Raw genomic sequence first — 16,469 nt, 5'->3', positions numbered from 1 at the left:
TAAATCAAAGTTGAGAATTCATCATATTTATTCCTTTAGATTGACTGCTCTGAAATGTTTTGCATTGTTGCACAAAACATCTTTGATTGATTATAAGTGATGGTTCCCCTGGGACCTCATGAACATGACTTAGGTGTCCCAGAGGCTACTCACTTGGATTCAACTTCCGGTTGGTTAGGATAATTAAGATTACTAAAAGAAATGTTAAATTATAAAATGATGGTTATTTTTATATCTACCAATACTTAGTATGAGGTTATGGTTTATGCAAGATAACTATATACATAGGAATGTATACATTCTTCTATATATATTTTTCAGGTGCACATATGCTAGGCTTATAAAAATGTTATTTTCTGTTTTATTTATTATAATGAATATTTGTATTCTAGTTCACTCGGATATGATTATTGATGCTTTTCTAACTCCTAATATCTTTACATAATATGCAAATATTATAAAATATATATTGGGAAATATTATGTGAGCTAGTCTTTCTAGAATATTCTCTAATATGGCCATCTACTTTTGTTTTGAAGATAAAATTCTAAAAGATATTCTTCTCTTTTTTTTAGCATTTTTTATATTATTTTTTATTTTTTTTATAAACATATAATGTATTATTAGCCCCAGGGGTACAGGTCTGTGAATCGCCAGGTTTACACACTTCACAACACTCACCATAACACATACCCTCCCCAATGTCCAAAACCCAACCACCCTCTCCCTACACCCCTACCCCCAGCAACCCTCAGTTTGTTTTGTGAGATTACGAGTCACTTATGGTTTGTCTCCCTCCCAATCCCATCTTGTTTCATTTATTGTTCTCCTACCCCCTTAAGCCCCCATGTTGCATCTCCACTTCTTCATATCAGGGAGATCATGTGATAGTTGTCTTTCTCCAATTGACTTATTTCGCTAAGCATAATACCCTCTAGTTCCATCCACGTCATCGCAAATGGCAAGATTTCATTTCAAAAAGATATCCTTTTTAATATGAGGTTGCTTTGCAGGCATTATAATTATTTATATAGTTTCTTCATATGTCTTTCAAAAATACATTGGCAGAAATATAAAATAAACCATGATACAACAATTGACTTCTACTCCTTTTCTAGAATGACTTTTTTGCCTGTTACATTTACAGCATGGATATAGGAGTAAATGCAAATATAAATACGGATTTTTCACAGATAAATATATATTTAAGATGTATCATCGAATTTTTCATATTGACATACAAGGTTTTTATACTGAAAGACAAACTAGTAGTCTATGCAATATCTCAAAAATTAGTGAAATGGCGGGTAAGGATTCAGTAATAAATACTTTTTTAAAAAATATTTTATTTATTTATTTGATAGAGATCACAAGTAGGCAGAGAGGCAGGCAGAGAGAGCGGAGGAGGAGAAGTAGGCTCCCTGCTGAGCAGAGGACCCTGGGATCACGACTGGAGCCGAAGACAGAGGTTTTAACCCACTGAGCCACCCAGGCGCCCCAGTAATAAATACTTTTAATACTGATTTTTACATCAGGTTAATGCAGCTGTATGTGTACCCCCCATGTTAGTAAATAATGACTATATCTCTAAGTGGCCAAGATCATAATCATAAGAAATATTGTATTTTAAGAGAGTACCAAAAAGATAATTTTCTTGATGTAGAATTAAAAAGTAAAAAATATATGTCTTAATTCACACTTTATCACTCTATTTATTAGACTGTGAACTTTTTTTTTTAACTTATTTATTTGACAGACAGAGATCACAAGTAGGCAGACAGGTAGGCAGAGAGAGAGAGGAAGAAGCAGGCTCCCCGCTGAGCAGAGAGCCCCATGAGGGGCTCTATCCCAGGACCTAGGATCATGAGCTGAGCGGAAGGCAGAGGCTTTAACCCACTGAGCCACCCAGGTGCCCCTACACTGTGAACTTCTTAATAAGGATCCAAAATGATGAATTTGAGAATTTTATTCCACACATACAGTCAGTAGGTGGTTTTTGAATGTATATATAGTCAATACTGTTACTGATTTCTTTGTGTTATATAATACTATGAAATGTGATTTTTATCAACTACATATTGATTTGATTCAGTTTTTATACAGTTTAATTTGGCACTCCTCACAAAGTTGGATATTTATTCAGAAAAGAAATATGATTAATATCATATTTCTTATATCAACTTGGGGGTTTATATCAACTCAGATATTCATGTAAACCATCAGATGCCAGTGAGTTAAACACATAATAGAGACCTATCCTGATTTCAGGATAGTGGTTTTCTCTGGGACCTCACTTCTCTAAATGGGTCCAAGAAAAGTTGTTTTCTTTGTCCGGCTTCTTATTCTTGTAAGAATGAGAATGACAATGTCCAAGGTCTTTACTCTTCTGAACCAAAACCAGAGCCTTTACATGATATTTTAGGTAAGTAGCAACACCAACGGAATATGAGTAATGATGATCTGATTGGGCATTATCATGAAAAAGGACTAATTCTACCATATAATTATAACAGCTTTTTGTTGTAGTTAATAGAACTGTATTATTACTCTGATAATAACTAGTACTATTTTCTTCTTTCTACTTTTCTTTTTCTAAAGCCTGTTATACATTCTTAATTTTCTATGAGAAGCATATAATTAATTTATAATAAATTTCATACAGAGCATAAGTATATGCTCCCTCAATTTCAAAATTATATGAAAATATAGTATAGAAACAATTATTTAAATGACCAAAAAAGGAAAGAGCATAAACATTTGAAGCAGAGGTGTCAATTTAACCAACAGAACTGAAATTCAGATTTGTTTCTAAACTTCCAGGCATCAAGAAAGAAAAAAATGGGGTAAACATGATGAACTACCTAGTGCTCTTCAGAATGTTCTCAGAAAAAAAAAGAAAACTTCTTAGTGCTCAATTACATGACATTACTCAGTTGGAAATATATTTCATAAGAGAAATGGTGAAATGTATAATGTCCTAAAAAATGTGACAATGAACTTTAAATTCTATTAATTCTTGCACCGTTATATAAAAGTCAAAAGCCAAATATAAATTACATTCACAGTCATAAATAAATCAAGACAGTTTTGTAAGAGATAAACTAATTTGGTTCAAGTATGCAGAATCCTGATTATTCATTGTGATCTTGGAATAAGATCTATAAAATCCATAGAAGGAGATAGTGCATATTGAATATTCACTTCCTTGGTAACTCTCCGAGATCTCCTACTTCTGCTATTCACAGCATTGTACATTTCCCTGTCACATTGTATCAGATTTGCTCTGTATAATCAACAGAATATAGCAGAAGTGATGGCATGTGGCTTCTGAGTCTAGCATGCAAGACATGGTGACTTTACTGTGCTTTTTCTTGGATCATTCGTTCTTAGGGAAAGTTGTTCTGTCATAAGGACACTCAAGCATCCCAATGGAAAGATCTGTGTGCAAGGGACTAGAGATTCTTGCCAACAACTCTTGGAAGGGGATCCTTGAATTCAAAAGAAGTTTCCAGTTGACTACAAATGCAGCCAACATCTAGACAACAACCTCGTCATAGTTTCAGAGACAGAACTACTCAACTAAGCTATTGCCAAATTCCAGACCCACAAAAATCAGTGTTGTTTTAAGCTCCTCAGTTTTGTTACACAACAATACATAAATAATTCATTATGTCTTTATCAAGTCTTCCCTGGATTTCGTCTGTCTCATCTAGATTTGGGAGGGGAATTGGACAGCAAGGGATGGTTAGACTTCTAAAAAACTGGTTTTTAGTATTGCTTCTATTCTCAAACATTGAATGTAGCATATTTTGTTTTCAAAATCAGATCTTTTAACAGGTTAGAGATTTTATTTAACATTTGCTGGACTTAAAGTTCACCCAAATAACTATGAAAAGGTGAGCTGTTGTCATTAATTCAATAAATATTTAAATTAGTCTGTTCTCTCCCAAGCATTGTGTCAGCATTATCACTTAGTTATACAGATTTATATTCTCCTTTTGTGTGGAGTAGTTCTACTCTTGTTCTCTCTTGTGAGCAGGTTCTCAGTTGAATAATCAGAGACATCACACCAAAAATGTGGACAGTGAAATGTTTGGAAATTTTCAGTAGTCTTTAGAACACTGGGGAAGAAAATCAATACACCTCTCATGGATCATCTGATTTTAAGCAACTTGGTTTCTTAGTGCACCTGCCAGGATTAATTATGAGCAAATTGTTCCTGTACATAGCTAGATGAATTAAGTTGCTGGGTGGAATAATTTGATATAAACCTGCTGATTTTAGTGTACTACCTATCAAATCCAATGATTTTGGCTTAAGAATAATTAACATTGAGCCCCCATTTTTGGTTGTATACTTTATATAAAACTAAAAATACAGAAAGATGAGAAGGAAACGAGAATAAAGACTTGGAGAGGTTTTTCATGTATATTTTTACTCTCAAAGAAGTTTATTCAAAGTAGTAGTTTTGGATAGCTCCTATTATTTTCAGGAAGAAAATAATATATAACTGACAGAAATAGGTCATTATTTTTTTTCAAAAATTCATTTCAACATGGTTCAATAGGCAAGCACACATTTTCAAAAATTAAACACTAAAATTTTTAGTTACTATCACTGTTCTATCAATGTCATCATGTGATTGTATTCACATCCACTCCTGCCACAGCACCAATGGGCTCTTCTTCACGTCAAGCTCTCATGTCTGGAGCTGACTGAAAATTACTCAGAATTATTCAGTCAAATCTGCCATACTTCACCCAGACAGGTGATAGCTCTCGAAAAAAGGGAAGATCATCAATGCAGAAAGAACACAAAAGCACTTCCATAATTTGCCATTGCTGGAGCATATGATGTTTCAGATAAGCAAAACTTTTCTGATTATGGAAAATTGGCTTGTTTTCATTGAAAGGGCCACCACAAATACCTTTTTGTGGAGGGGAACAGGGCAAGAGTACAAATGGAGGGCTCAAACTGCTAAATAAAGTATGTTCTATCCTTTATCCCAACAGTAAACGTCTATAATAACAACATTGAAAAATATGTACAATTTATGGTTTTATAGGATGCATATGATTTACATATGAATTATACATATATTGTATATATAACATAATGCAGTGATGTATTGTATATTAATGTCTATTTTACATTTACATATAAATGTACATTTATGAATTTACATATTTATGCATTTACATAAAAATTTTTACTTTATTTGTATAGTAATACATTTATATATTTATATAAAGAGAGAATGTATTTAGGCCTGGACTCAACAGCTTGGGGGTCACTCAGGAAACTGGGAATTAGCCTGTTTTGTCACACGATAACTTAATATTGTTAGACACTGGAGGGTCATTAAGAGTAAACTGTCTGGAAAAATGTTTGCAAGCATTTTCTGAAGTAAAAGGTGAAGTGGTATACTAATTTACAGTGTTATCATCCTGAAGAAGGATACACTGAAATAAACAGTTGTGTTGTGTTGACCAGATGGTCATTGTTATCATTTTAACATGTTTTAATTTAATCATATCAATTGCTATTACATGTATCATGATAATCATCTTGTAATGAAGTATCTATATCTATATATTTTTTTCTTAAATTCTTTTTCTTTCTACATTTTTATTGCTGGTTTTTTATAACAAAATTGATTTTTAAAATAAAACTATTGTAGAAAGAAATTTTGTGATTACTTTTTACATGAGTCTTTTTTTCATAGCCATGCAAACGTTTTCTTTACTCATAGTGTTTTGTATAATTGGAATGTCACTTTTGTTGTATGTTTCCTACGGAGATTTTTTTCTTTTAGGTAAGATGAATTATTTAAAAATACGTATTTTAATTTTCTTAAAGTTAAATAGCCAAATTTAAGATGGTTTGGATTTTTTTTTTTTAAAGATTTTATTTATTTATTTGACAGAGAGAGATCACAAGCAGGCAGAGAGGCAGGCAGAGAGAGAGGAGGAAGCAGGCTCCCCGCTGAGCAGAGAGCCCGACGCGGGGCTCGATCCCAGGACACTGAGATCATGACCTGAGCTGAAGGCAGCGGCTTAACCCACTGAGCCACCCAGGCGCCCCGATGGTTTGGATTTTTATAAGCTATTGCTAATCATAGCAACCAAAGCAATATTTCATGCTGAATAACTAAAGAGAAAATTCAACATTAATTTTTTGGCCAAAGACCCCAGTTGGGATTAACTCTTTGTGCTCCTTCTCTTCCTCCTCACATTCTTAACTTTTCTGTGCACCTTATATCTTCTCTGAATTAAATCTATTGCTTTCACAGAATTTAGGCAGGATTACCATAAGTTTCTAAGAGTGAATTTTACGTCAAAATCAATATGTTTTATCAAGACATCTCAGTTTTAAAAACACAGATGAAAATTGAAAGAAAAATTGTAAGCAATCTGAATTGTTACAAAGTCATCATTTCTAAATACAGATGAAATATGAAAAAGCATCATGGATTTTTGGCCATAATTTTGCTTCTACATTTTTCTTTTTCCTATACCAGTCAGAGTGGTAACATTATAATAAACTTATGCTCAACAAATATTTGTATTTCAAAGATTAACTTTTTATGTTTCAGTTCTTCACTTAAGTCAAAATCTATATTTCTTAACACCTGATTTTCTTGTTTTCTTCTAATAGTTCAACAATGTGCAAAATAAACATTAGTTGTTCAACAAGATTTCTATCACTGATAGTACCTTATTGAAGTGTATAATGTTACATTTAAAATTTTATGTATAACTTCTCTCAGTATATTACCTGATAAATGAATAGTATTATTTTTACTTTTTCAGGCTAGATAATAACTATTTGTTTCATTATTTTGGTATCCGTCCTATGTGTTCAGCCATTCTAGCATCTAATTTCAAAAAATCATTTTTAATAATCTACCCTTTTTATTGTTTTCTACAAATATATTGCTTTTAGGAACACTGGAGTATAAATATAAAAAGGAAGTATATTAATTTTTTAAGTGCGTTGTGATTGTAATCTTTACCAGAATTCTGTGAGTTGACTGAATTTGTATCACCATTTTTATTCAGTCATAAGATGGTATGTACTTATTTGTGTGGAAACAACATTAATTAACTCTTCCTTTTACAAAGACTCTATAGTGACAAGATTTTTATCTGACCTCTTTGAGAACTTGAAGAGAACAACTTTCTTGCTAATTTTTGTTGATCAGTAATTAGATCTCTATTAAGTCAAGAATTTGTAATATATTAACAAATTTTTTGTGGGTGACGTTGGACAGAAATCTGCTCACTTTTATTATCTCCATTTAAAAAAAATAAGTAGACTGCTTCTTTGAAGATTCATTCTCACATTTTAGTTTATCATTAAATGAAATTACTGTTTTCTGTTTCTAACATGATTTTGAGTTCTACTCATTCTGAATAATAATCTAAATAATGTAAAGATAAAAATTAGTTGGATTCAGAGTATATAATATTTAAATATCTATTCATCACAAATAAAGTAAGTACAAAATTAAAAAGTAAAACTTTTTTTATATATTTCCAAAGGAAATTATTTATCTTCGAATCCATTAAAATTGTCAAATCCATTACAATTATAATTAAATATTAAAATTTAAAATTAAACTTATTTAAATAATCTGAAATTTATAATTTATTTAATTAAAAAATTTAACTGAAATGTATGATGTTCACAGAAATAAAATTATTAGTTAGAGCTACCAATAAATGGTACCTTGTGAATTAAAGAATTGGTATCATGCTTCCTATATGTTTTATCTAGTCTTTTTTTTTTTCAAGATTTTATTTATTTACTTGACAGAGGGACAGACAGCAAGAGAGGGAACACAAGCAGGCGGAGTGGGAGAGGGAGAGGGAGGCTTCCCGCAGAGCCTGGAGCCCTGCATTGGTCTCTATCCCAGGGTCCTTGGATCATGACCTGAGCCAAAGACAGATGCTTAACAACTGAGCCACCTGGGTGCCCCATGTTTTATCTAGTCTTATACAAATTTTTTTTTTTTTTTTTATTTTATTTTTCATAAACATATAATATCTTTTTATCCCCAGGGGTACAGGTCTGTGAATCGCCAGGTTTACACACTTCACAGCACTCACCATAGCACATACCCTCCCCAATGTCCATAATCCCACCCCCCCATCCCCCCTCCCCCCTAGTCTTATACAAATTTAAAAGGAATATCAATATATCAATTATTTTTTAAAAAATATTTCTCAGTGACTAATTCATCTAATATCAGTGTTATGTTAATTCATAAGTACCTCTGGAATTGCAAATTGGAACAACCACCACAACAAAAAAGGCAAGAAAATAAACACAGCACCAATGAGAGATTATTTTTTCCTGTGCAAAAATCCATCATGTGAACAATTACGTAAGAGAAAAGATTTGATAGTGAATTTTCTACTTGCAAGTTCTTCTGCTAGTTAACTCCTCACTGCCCTTCAGAGCAGCTCCATGTCCACGCAGGCTGTTATTAATACAGCCCTCAAAACTTACTCAGATGCTTTTGGTCCTAGGACTAGTTGAAGACTAGAAGACAAGTCTTGCCTGGGGGTGTTGAACAAGGATCACCATGAGATTGAGTGTTTAGGGTTGGGGTACACAGTGTTGGTGTTGAGAGATAGATCTTAGGTGACAGAAAGTGACAGTGGTTCTCTAAATGTTTTTGCAATAATACGTGTGGGGCCCTGTAAAATCTGGGGCCCAGAGCAGTTGCCCTCTTGAATTTAAGATTGCTTTTGTACTAAAACTACCTTTATTTTTTTCCATGTTATTTTATTTTATTTCTTTTCAGTGTTCCAAAATTCATTGTTTATTCATCACAGGCAGTGCTCCCTTTAGTTGTTGGTGAGATTCATGTTATGGGAAAATATTTCAGAATATTTACTTGATAATTTCTAGTTAAGACATTTTCAATTCTTTATGTATGGAGTCAGACTATAAATAAATCAGGTAAAATAAATATATATTTTTTCTTAGGAAAAATACAATAAAATGAGATACATTAAGGATAGAGAGTCAATATGCTGTAATAGAATAAATGATTTTTCTGAATTTGAATTCTGGTTCCCTTATTTCAGAACTGTTCTGTACTTTCCCTTCAGCTAGATGGGCAAGCTGAGTCTATCTTCAGTGGGCATCGCTGGGTCCTTCTCCTCTCATTTTCTTCTGTCCTCCTTCTTCCACTGACCTGGACTCCTTGCATTTGGAATCTCCTCTTTTCTACCTCCAGATATCTTTTTATTCATCTTGCCTTCTGGTCCAAGGTTTTAGACAAGAGGCTTAGTCTATTTTTTTTTTTTTTCCTTTCCAGGATCTTGGACTATAGGAAAGAGTGAAACAGGAAAACAACTTTTTTGGTCCAGTTCCAAAGTAAAATAAATATGGATTTTTGTGTTTGTTTTTTTCTGAGTAAGAGAAATTCATTGCATTAGTATCCCTAGAGTCGTCAATCTCCCTGTGATATCCGAGAATCTTTCTATCATTTATCTATTATTTCTATTTCTATTACCCTGGCTGATTACCTGATTATGAGCCCAAGCTCCTGGAAAGTGGTGGTAAAGTGTTCTACTCCAGAAAGAAGTTAGGTCTGGAGAAAATTTTATTCATATGTGTTTCTCTTGCCAGCAGAATATGAGAAACCAGATACATAGAGTATCAGGATATAGGATACTAAAAGTAATATACTGAGACTTTCAAACTAACCCCATATGAATCAACCTGTGTCAATAGAATTCTCCTCTAGACGTCATCAAGCCTGTTGTTGTACAGGGGTCATTTTTGGCATTGCTTTGAGAGGTATAAATTATCACTGTTTTCCTCTTATTTGATAACAACACAGTGACATTGCTAATATATTTACTGTACACAAAAGTTAATGGCTGTTATGTGCAGAGTTCTTTATATTATCACCTCATTTAATCTTCACTGCAGCTATCCCTGCAAAATTGTTGTTATTAGACCTTATTTTAATGATGAATCACAGAGCATTCTGAAAGCTTATGTGGCTTTCCCCCCAGCTAGTCATCACAGAATTTAGAATACAATGTTGGATTCTATCACGTATTCTCTTTCTATGGTATTACATTGAATATCTGGTAGATAGAATGAAGACCAAAAATTAAATATCTAAGAAAAATTTATTTTCCTATTACTTTAAATGAAAGGAATATATTTTCTTATCATGTGGTCTTGAATATATTTCTATCTTTATCATGAATTTTGGGATTGATAGTCTTTTTCATAATTATCTTTGATAGTGTGTCTCCTATCTTACAGGCTCTTTTCCAAGGTGATGGTGACCCTTCTGTCACTTCTATTGAGAGATGGGGACCAGGTTCCCTCCCTTTGAGTTGGGGAGGGGTTGTGACTCTGACAGAAGTGATGCTATGTTGCTTCCTCGTCTAAGTCCAAAAAGATAATACACGGTTTTCATGGGACACTTACTTTTGAATCCTGGCCACTTTCTCTGAGAAAACCCAAGAACTCCATGGGGAGTACCCAGGGCCCACAACACCAGCTGAGTTGTCAGCTGATAGCCCAGCACCAATTTGTCAGCCATGTGCGTGAGACATCTTGGATGTGTATCCTCTTGTCCCTATGTCAGCTGACACTACATAGTACAGATGTAATTGTCCCTGCTGAGCCCTGCCCAAATTGAATATTTGTGATTAGAATAAATTATTGTCCTTTCAGACACTAAGCTTTGGGTGGTTTGCTTTGTAACAATATATCTATTGCTAATATATCTCAAATAGTCATCTAAGGCACAATTTTCTCCAAGGACAGTTTCAAATTCTATATACCTAAGGTAAAACAACAAAATGACTTAATAGATATTTATAAGGATTTTTATTTGCTCATACTCATAACTACTCATCTATGATGTGACTGCTTTTTGTCTAAACTACTGTAAAATAAAATACACTTGAACAATAGATAATTACCTTACTATCTTATTAAAAGCTTTTTTCTTATTGAGAGAGAATGCATTTTAAAAGACAGCATTTTCATCAAAGAAATATTTTTAAACCTCTGAGTTGGCAGGAAAAATCAAAGCTTAAAAGCATTGGTTGTATTCATGAAGTACTTTTCTTATTAATTGCTGGAGAATGCCAAAGTCCCTTGTGGAACACATGGCAAAACAAGCTGATTAAGAGGCTTAGTATTATTTTTAAATTACTTAATTGCCATTTAATGAAATAGGGAGCTCTGACTTCCACGCTACCTAATAAAATGGTTACTCTGCAAGGAATGAATTGCTGGTTGCTCTGACCTTGCAGAGCAAGCTGGGTTGAAAGAAGCCACATAATACATTTCTGCAATGATGGTATGGGGACTGAAAACCATGTTACTGGAAATGTGCATGTTAGCATTTATATCTCTTTTATAATTGCTGAAATAATGGCCAACATACATTAAGAAATGTCTGGGTATTCCACTGGGCACCCTGATTGCAGTCAACCCCTATATATGAATACCTTTTAATTGCCAAGGTAATTTCTAAGGAACTAAAAACACAGTTCATTTGCTTTTCTACCCTGCCCTTGGGAACCTGCAATTTTGCTTCATTACAACCACTCAACCTTTAGCCCTCATCCACTTCAAAACGGTTTGCAGTGTTTTATATATAATAAAACAGTAGCCATATGGAGGCATCCACAAATCCGTTATTTTTTTTAGTATGCTTTTTCCAAGTTTGGATTAGCTAAGATAGAAGCCAAAAATTTAGCCATATCAATGCTCTTTTATTATATGTGCCTATTTTAAATAAATATATATATCCCCTTCCACTTAGTTCATATGTCTTTCCTAGTAGATTTGCAAGAGCAAATGCCTATTTGAAGAGGGAGACTGGGCTACTTTTTGTTTTATTTACTACAGCAACTAATTGAACTAATTAGCTTGATAAAGAAACAGAATTTCAGGAGCGCACATTGTGTCTGAGATTTCCAATCACTTCTACTAAACACTAATTCCCACAGTAAATTTACCGTTGCGTTAGAGAAATAAATTTATGTCTATATTCATATATGTGTATATACATATATATACACACACGTATGCCATTATGTAAATACATATGTGTTCTCCCCCAGCTCTCACTCTCTCTCAATTAAATAAATAACTAAAATCTTTAAAAAACCCCAACTTAGTATGTTTAGGCACATTCTAGTCACTAAATAGAGAAACTCTACTTTTCTTACATTCCTCAAGGATAACAGTAGCATCATTTCTTATTTCCTGTGATAGTTCGCTTTTGTCCTATCACCCCTTGCTTTTAGTAACTAGCACATTTCAGAAATAATAAAGTCCAGAATCCTCTGGAATCAGAAAATTATTCTGAAATACCTATGCAAATTAAGGGAACCAGGGGTGTATTGGACATACTAAAAATTAATAGTAATTCATAATAAAATTAATACAATTGTATCTATATACTACATACATAAACTATCAAGGAACTAGAGAAACAATATATAATATATGGTATTTCTTAGAAATGATAGCATCTGTTCACATCAAAAACTACTTTGAAGAAACTTTCAAAATGTCGTTGAAATGAACTATATTTATAAAACCAAATTAAGTGTAAAATAAAGAATGACATACAAATGGCAATAGACAGGTTGCCATCATGTTTAAACAACAATCAAGATTCCTTATTCTTCCAATAGGAATTGACCTTACCTTTCTCTTGATCATGATTATCACTTTTAGTCAAAAACATTCATTTAAATTCAAAGAGTGCTTATAAATAAATGTGTAATTATAACTGATAGTGACAAATTTCACAGATCATCTGGCTAACACCCAAAATTTCAGATGATTTTTGAGGGTTATCCAACTGTTAAAGGTCGAAAAATTCAGTTCAGCAAACATTTTAGTGTAGCTTCTTATACTGTGGGAGCTAAAATGTTGAATAAGACATCTTCCTGGTGCTTTAAGGTCTACCGTATGAGAAGATTCAACCACATTACTATGTTAAGTACCATGATGGGCTTAGCAAAAATTACTATGAGAAGACAAGACTGTTATATCTCATTATTCCCAAGGGAGTTAATGAAAAATACCATATTAGGACATAATATTTGGAAAGAACAGGAAAATATACCAAATATTCAGTGGAGATGTGGGGGAACTATTTCATGCAGAAGATCCACAATGTTATAAAGAAATGTAAATCTAAGAGCATGTTGACAGACTTTTCCTTAACCAAAACTTAATCAAGTACCTCTGAGCAATCTTTCCTTTTAGGCCTGTACCCTGGCCCCTGTACTTTATGCCCGCTCAGCCCAGTTTTAGCAAGAATCTTCTCACCCTTAGTAGCTAATCACCCTTATCTGACCAACTTCTTCATCCCCCTCACCTTTGATGAATAAATCCTTGCCTGCCTTTAGCAAGAATTCTGTTAAGATAGTCTAGCCAGAATCACCCTATATCTCTTCTTAGTAATTTTCCATCCATTGACCATTCACTTTTTTCATTGGCTATAAATCCCTAACTGCATTTCTGTATTTGGAGTTGTGCGCAGTCACGCTCCCCTACTATGGTATCCCTACTGCAACTGTCTTGCACAAAATCTTCCTTGCCATTTTAACAAGTGTCAGAATATTTCTTTAACAATATGACACATCCGAAGATATTTGTTCAGTATGACTGAAAAATTGTGGGAGATCAAAATCATTCCCATGCTTAAGAAGCTTACAGTGTGTTTTAGGAGATAAATATGGAGCATAACGTAGACAAATGCAATAAAGTATAAAATAAAGTTACATATAAATATGTTTAGTCTCTGGGAATCCATTTAATTCTAATTTGGTAGGCATTGGGAAGGCTTCAATGAGAAAGAAATATTTTAGAGAGCCATCAGGGAAGAATAACATGTCAATAAGCAGAGAAGGGATTGACGGTGGGGAAATGTGTTCCAGCCAGAGCAAAATGGGTATTTTAAGCCATAAAACCTTTAGTGTAGAGAGTGGTGGGAAACCAAATACCATCAGTGTGCAGTGAATGAAGTAAGTTGTGAATTTAAAAAAGTAGAGTGTTTTAAATTTGTTTAAAGATGACAGATTGCATACAAGTGTTTCCTTTCATTCCCTGCCAAAGTCTCCTATAAAAGACATAAATGACATGAAATGGAATAAATACAGTCATAGGACAAAGAGAATGAAGGAAGACATAACAGTAAAATATTTTGAAAAATGAAAATGGATAATTGATAAATGACTTCACAAATGTAACAAAACAAACCAAACAAACAAATAAACAAAAATTCCCAAAAATCCTGATCCTAAACAAGCAATGGGAAAAAGGAAAAAAAAACTTCAAGAACTCCAAAACACTTAGGAAATGGTAACAATGACTACCTCTTGATGTGAGGTGCTCTCCAGCATAAAATTCAACATCCTTTAAAGAGAACACAAACTACCCACAACATATCCACAAAGTTTAGGAAAATACATATATATATATATGTATGTATAATATATATATTTATGAACACATAAATATATATATTTTAAATATTATATATAATTTTTAATATGTATATGACATGAGAGAAGCAGAAAAACAGGTCTAAAATCAATTCAAAAAGAGGAATGGTTGATAGAAATAGAATCCAAGATAATTGAGAGGTCAGAATTAGCAGACAAGGATTTTAAAACTCTAACATAAATATGTACAAGGTGATGAAGAAAAAGATGCACATGATAAGCAAAAAGATGGGAAATCAAATCTATTTAGAGGTCTGGAATGGACATGGAAATTCAAGAATTTAATAGTGCTGTTTCTGGAAAGAAAAACAAATGGGATTAGCAGAAAGTTGGGCGCTGCAATGTACATAAATAAACAAACAACAGGAATAATTTAAAAAGGATTAAAAAATAACTGAGAGAATAGTAACAGAGCTCAGTGTTATGTGGGACAATATTAGTAAGTCTGATGTAAATACGGTGGAATCAATGAAAGTGGAGAGTGATTGATTCAGGGAAAAAACAAAAACCAAAAAATAAAAAAAACCAAACCACAACAAAGCATTTGAACAAATAATCATGAAAATTGCCATTATTTTAAAAAGTATCCAAATCCAACAAGCTAAACAAACTCAAGTGGGACAAATTCCTATATTCCCATCACAGTCAAGCACCGAAGAAAAAGACAAATCTTAAAAGCATCCAGAGAAATAGGACGCATATTTAGTTATCAAGGATATCCATATGAAACCACAATAGTCTGTAATCACACATCATGAGAACGGGTCAAATTAAAAAGAAAAAGAAAAAAAACACATAAACACCAAATGTTTCTAAGGATGCAGGTCCGTATTTCAAACATGGGTAGGATTAAGCTCTAGTTGCCCACAGTGAAAAATTGCTTGCTAAAGCACTCCATTTCCTTCAGGACTTCCCTCCAGTTTCTTATCAGTCTTCTCTGGGATCACTATCCCGGAGACTATTTGCACTTGAGTCCTTGACCCAGTCTATTTTTATGGGAGTAAAGACCAAGACAATTTCAGGGATGCTATTGATGTTCATGGACTACTTTTACTGGTTCTCTGCTCCCTTCCTCTTGCTATTGTGTGCTTTTGTTTTTATGTGCACATATGTTTTGTTGTTTGTTTGTTTTGTTTTATTTTGTTTTGTTTTTTTTCAGAGAACTTTCCTTGAGCTTCTAAGTATTCTTTTCTGGAATTGTCTTAATAAATTGATTGCATAGAACTTGTTTCTCACTGTTTCCCTCTAAGCAATCTGGCCTCAGACAACTATCTTTTCTCTAGTTGACCATTACTTCCACAATTTAAGCATGCCTATTATTTGAGGGTTTTAAACCAAATATTTCAAGTTATTTAGTTTATTTCCTAATATAGGGAAATACTTGTCTCTATAATGTTTTTCTGGGGTGATTACTTTTAGATTGCTTATTCTTAACCTTTGATTAGGCCATTCTATCATTCCTTTTGTATTACTTTTGCATAGGTCTTGACTTAGTCCTTTTCTATTTAATATTTGTTTAATAATATTTAATATGGGCAATTGTGAATTCATTTATCAAAACAAAGATGGATAAATACTGAAGAAAATGAAATGGGGCAGTAAACAACTGTAGTTCAATAATTTAGAAAAATGTCTTCCTGAATCAGCTAGTCATTTTTAAAATGTTTTAATGTGGCTTAACATTAGGTTATAAATAATCATCTGACTTGTAGAGATGCTCTGTAGGAACAGGATTCCCATTGTTCTTATCTGTCTTGGCTTCCACTATCAACACCTACAGAATTGATTTCTGCTTCTCCTTCCTCTATATTCCTTGTCTTTCAAACAGTTTATAGGTCTTCCTTTTCTAATTGAGATAAATATTTTTAAATAATTAAATAGAAGACAGTGGCATTATTTGTCTTGACAAAAGCATAATTTAGATTCTGTTTATTCACATATTAAATGACAAAC

This window comes from Enhydra lutris, unplaced genomic scaffold (assembly GCF_002288905.1).
Source record: "Enhydra lutris kenyoni isolate GAN:26980312 unplaced genomic scaffold, ASM228890v2 scaffoldscaffold21, whole genome shotgun sequence".
In the NCBI taxonomy this organism is placed as follows: domain Eukaryota; kingdom Metazoa; phylum Chordata; class Mammalia; order Carnivora; family Mustelidae; genus Enhydra; species Enhydra lutris.
The sequence above is the reverse complement of the archived record's forward strand: the minus strand, read 5'-3'. Positions refer to the sequence as shown.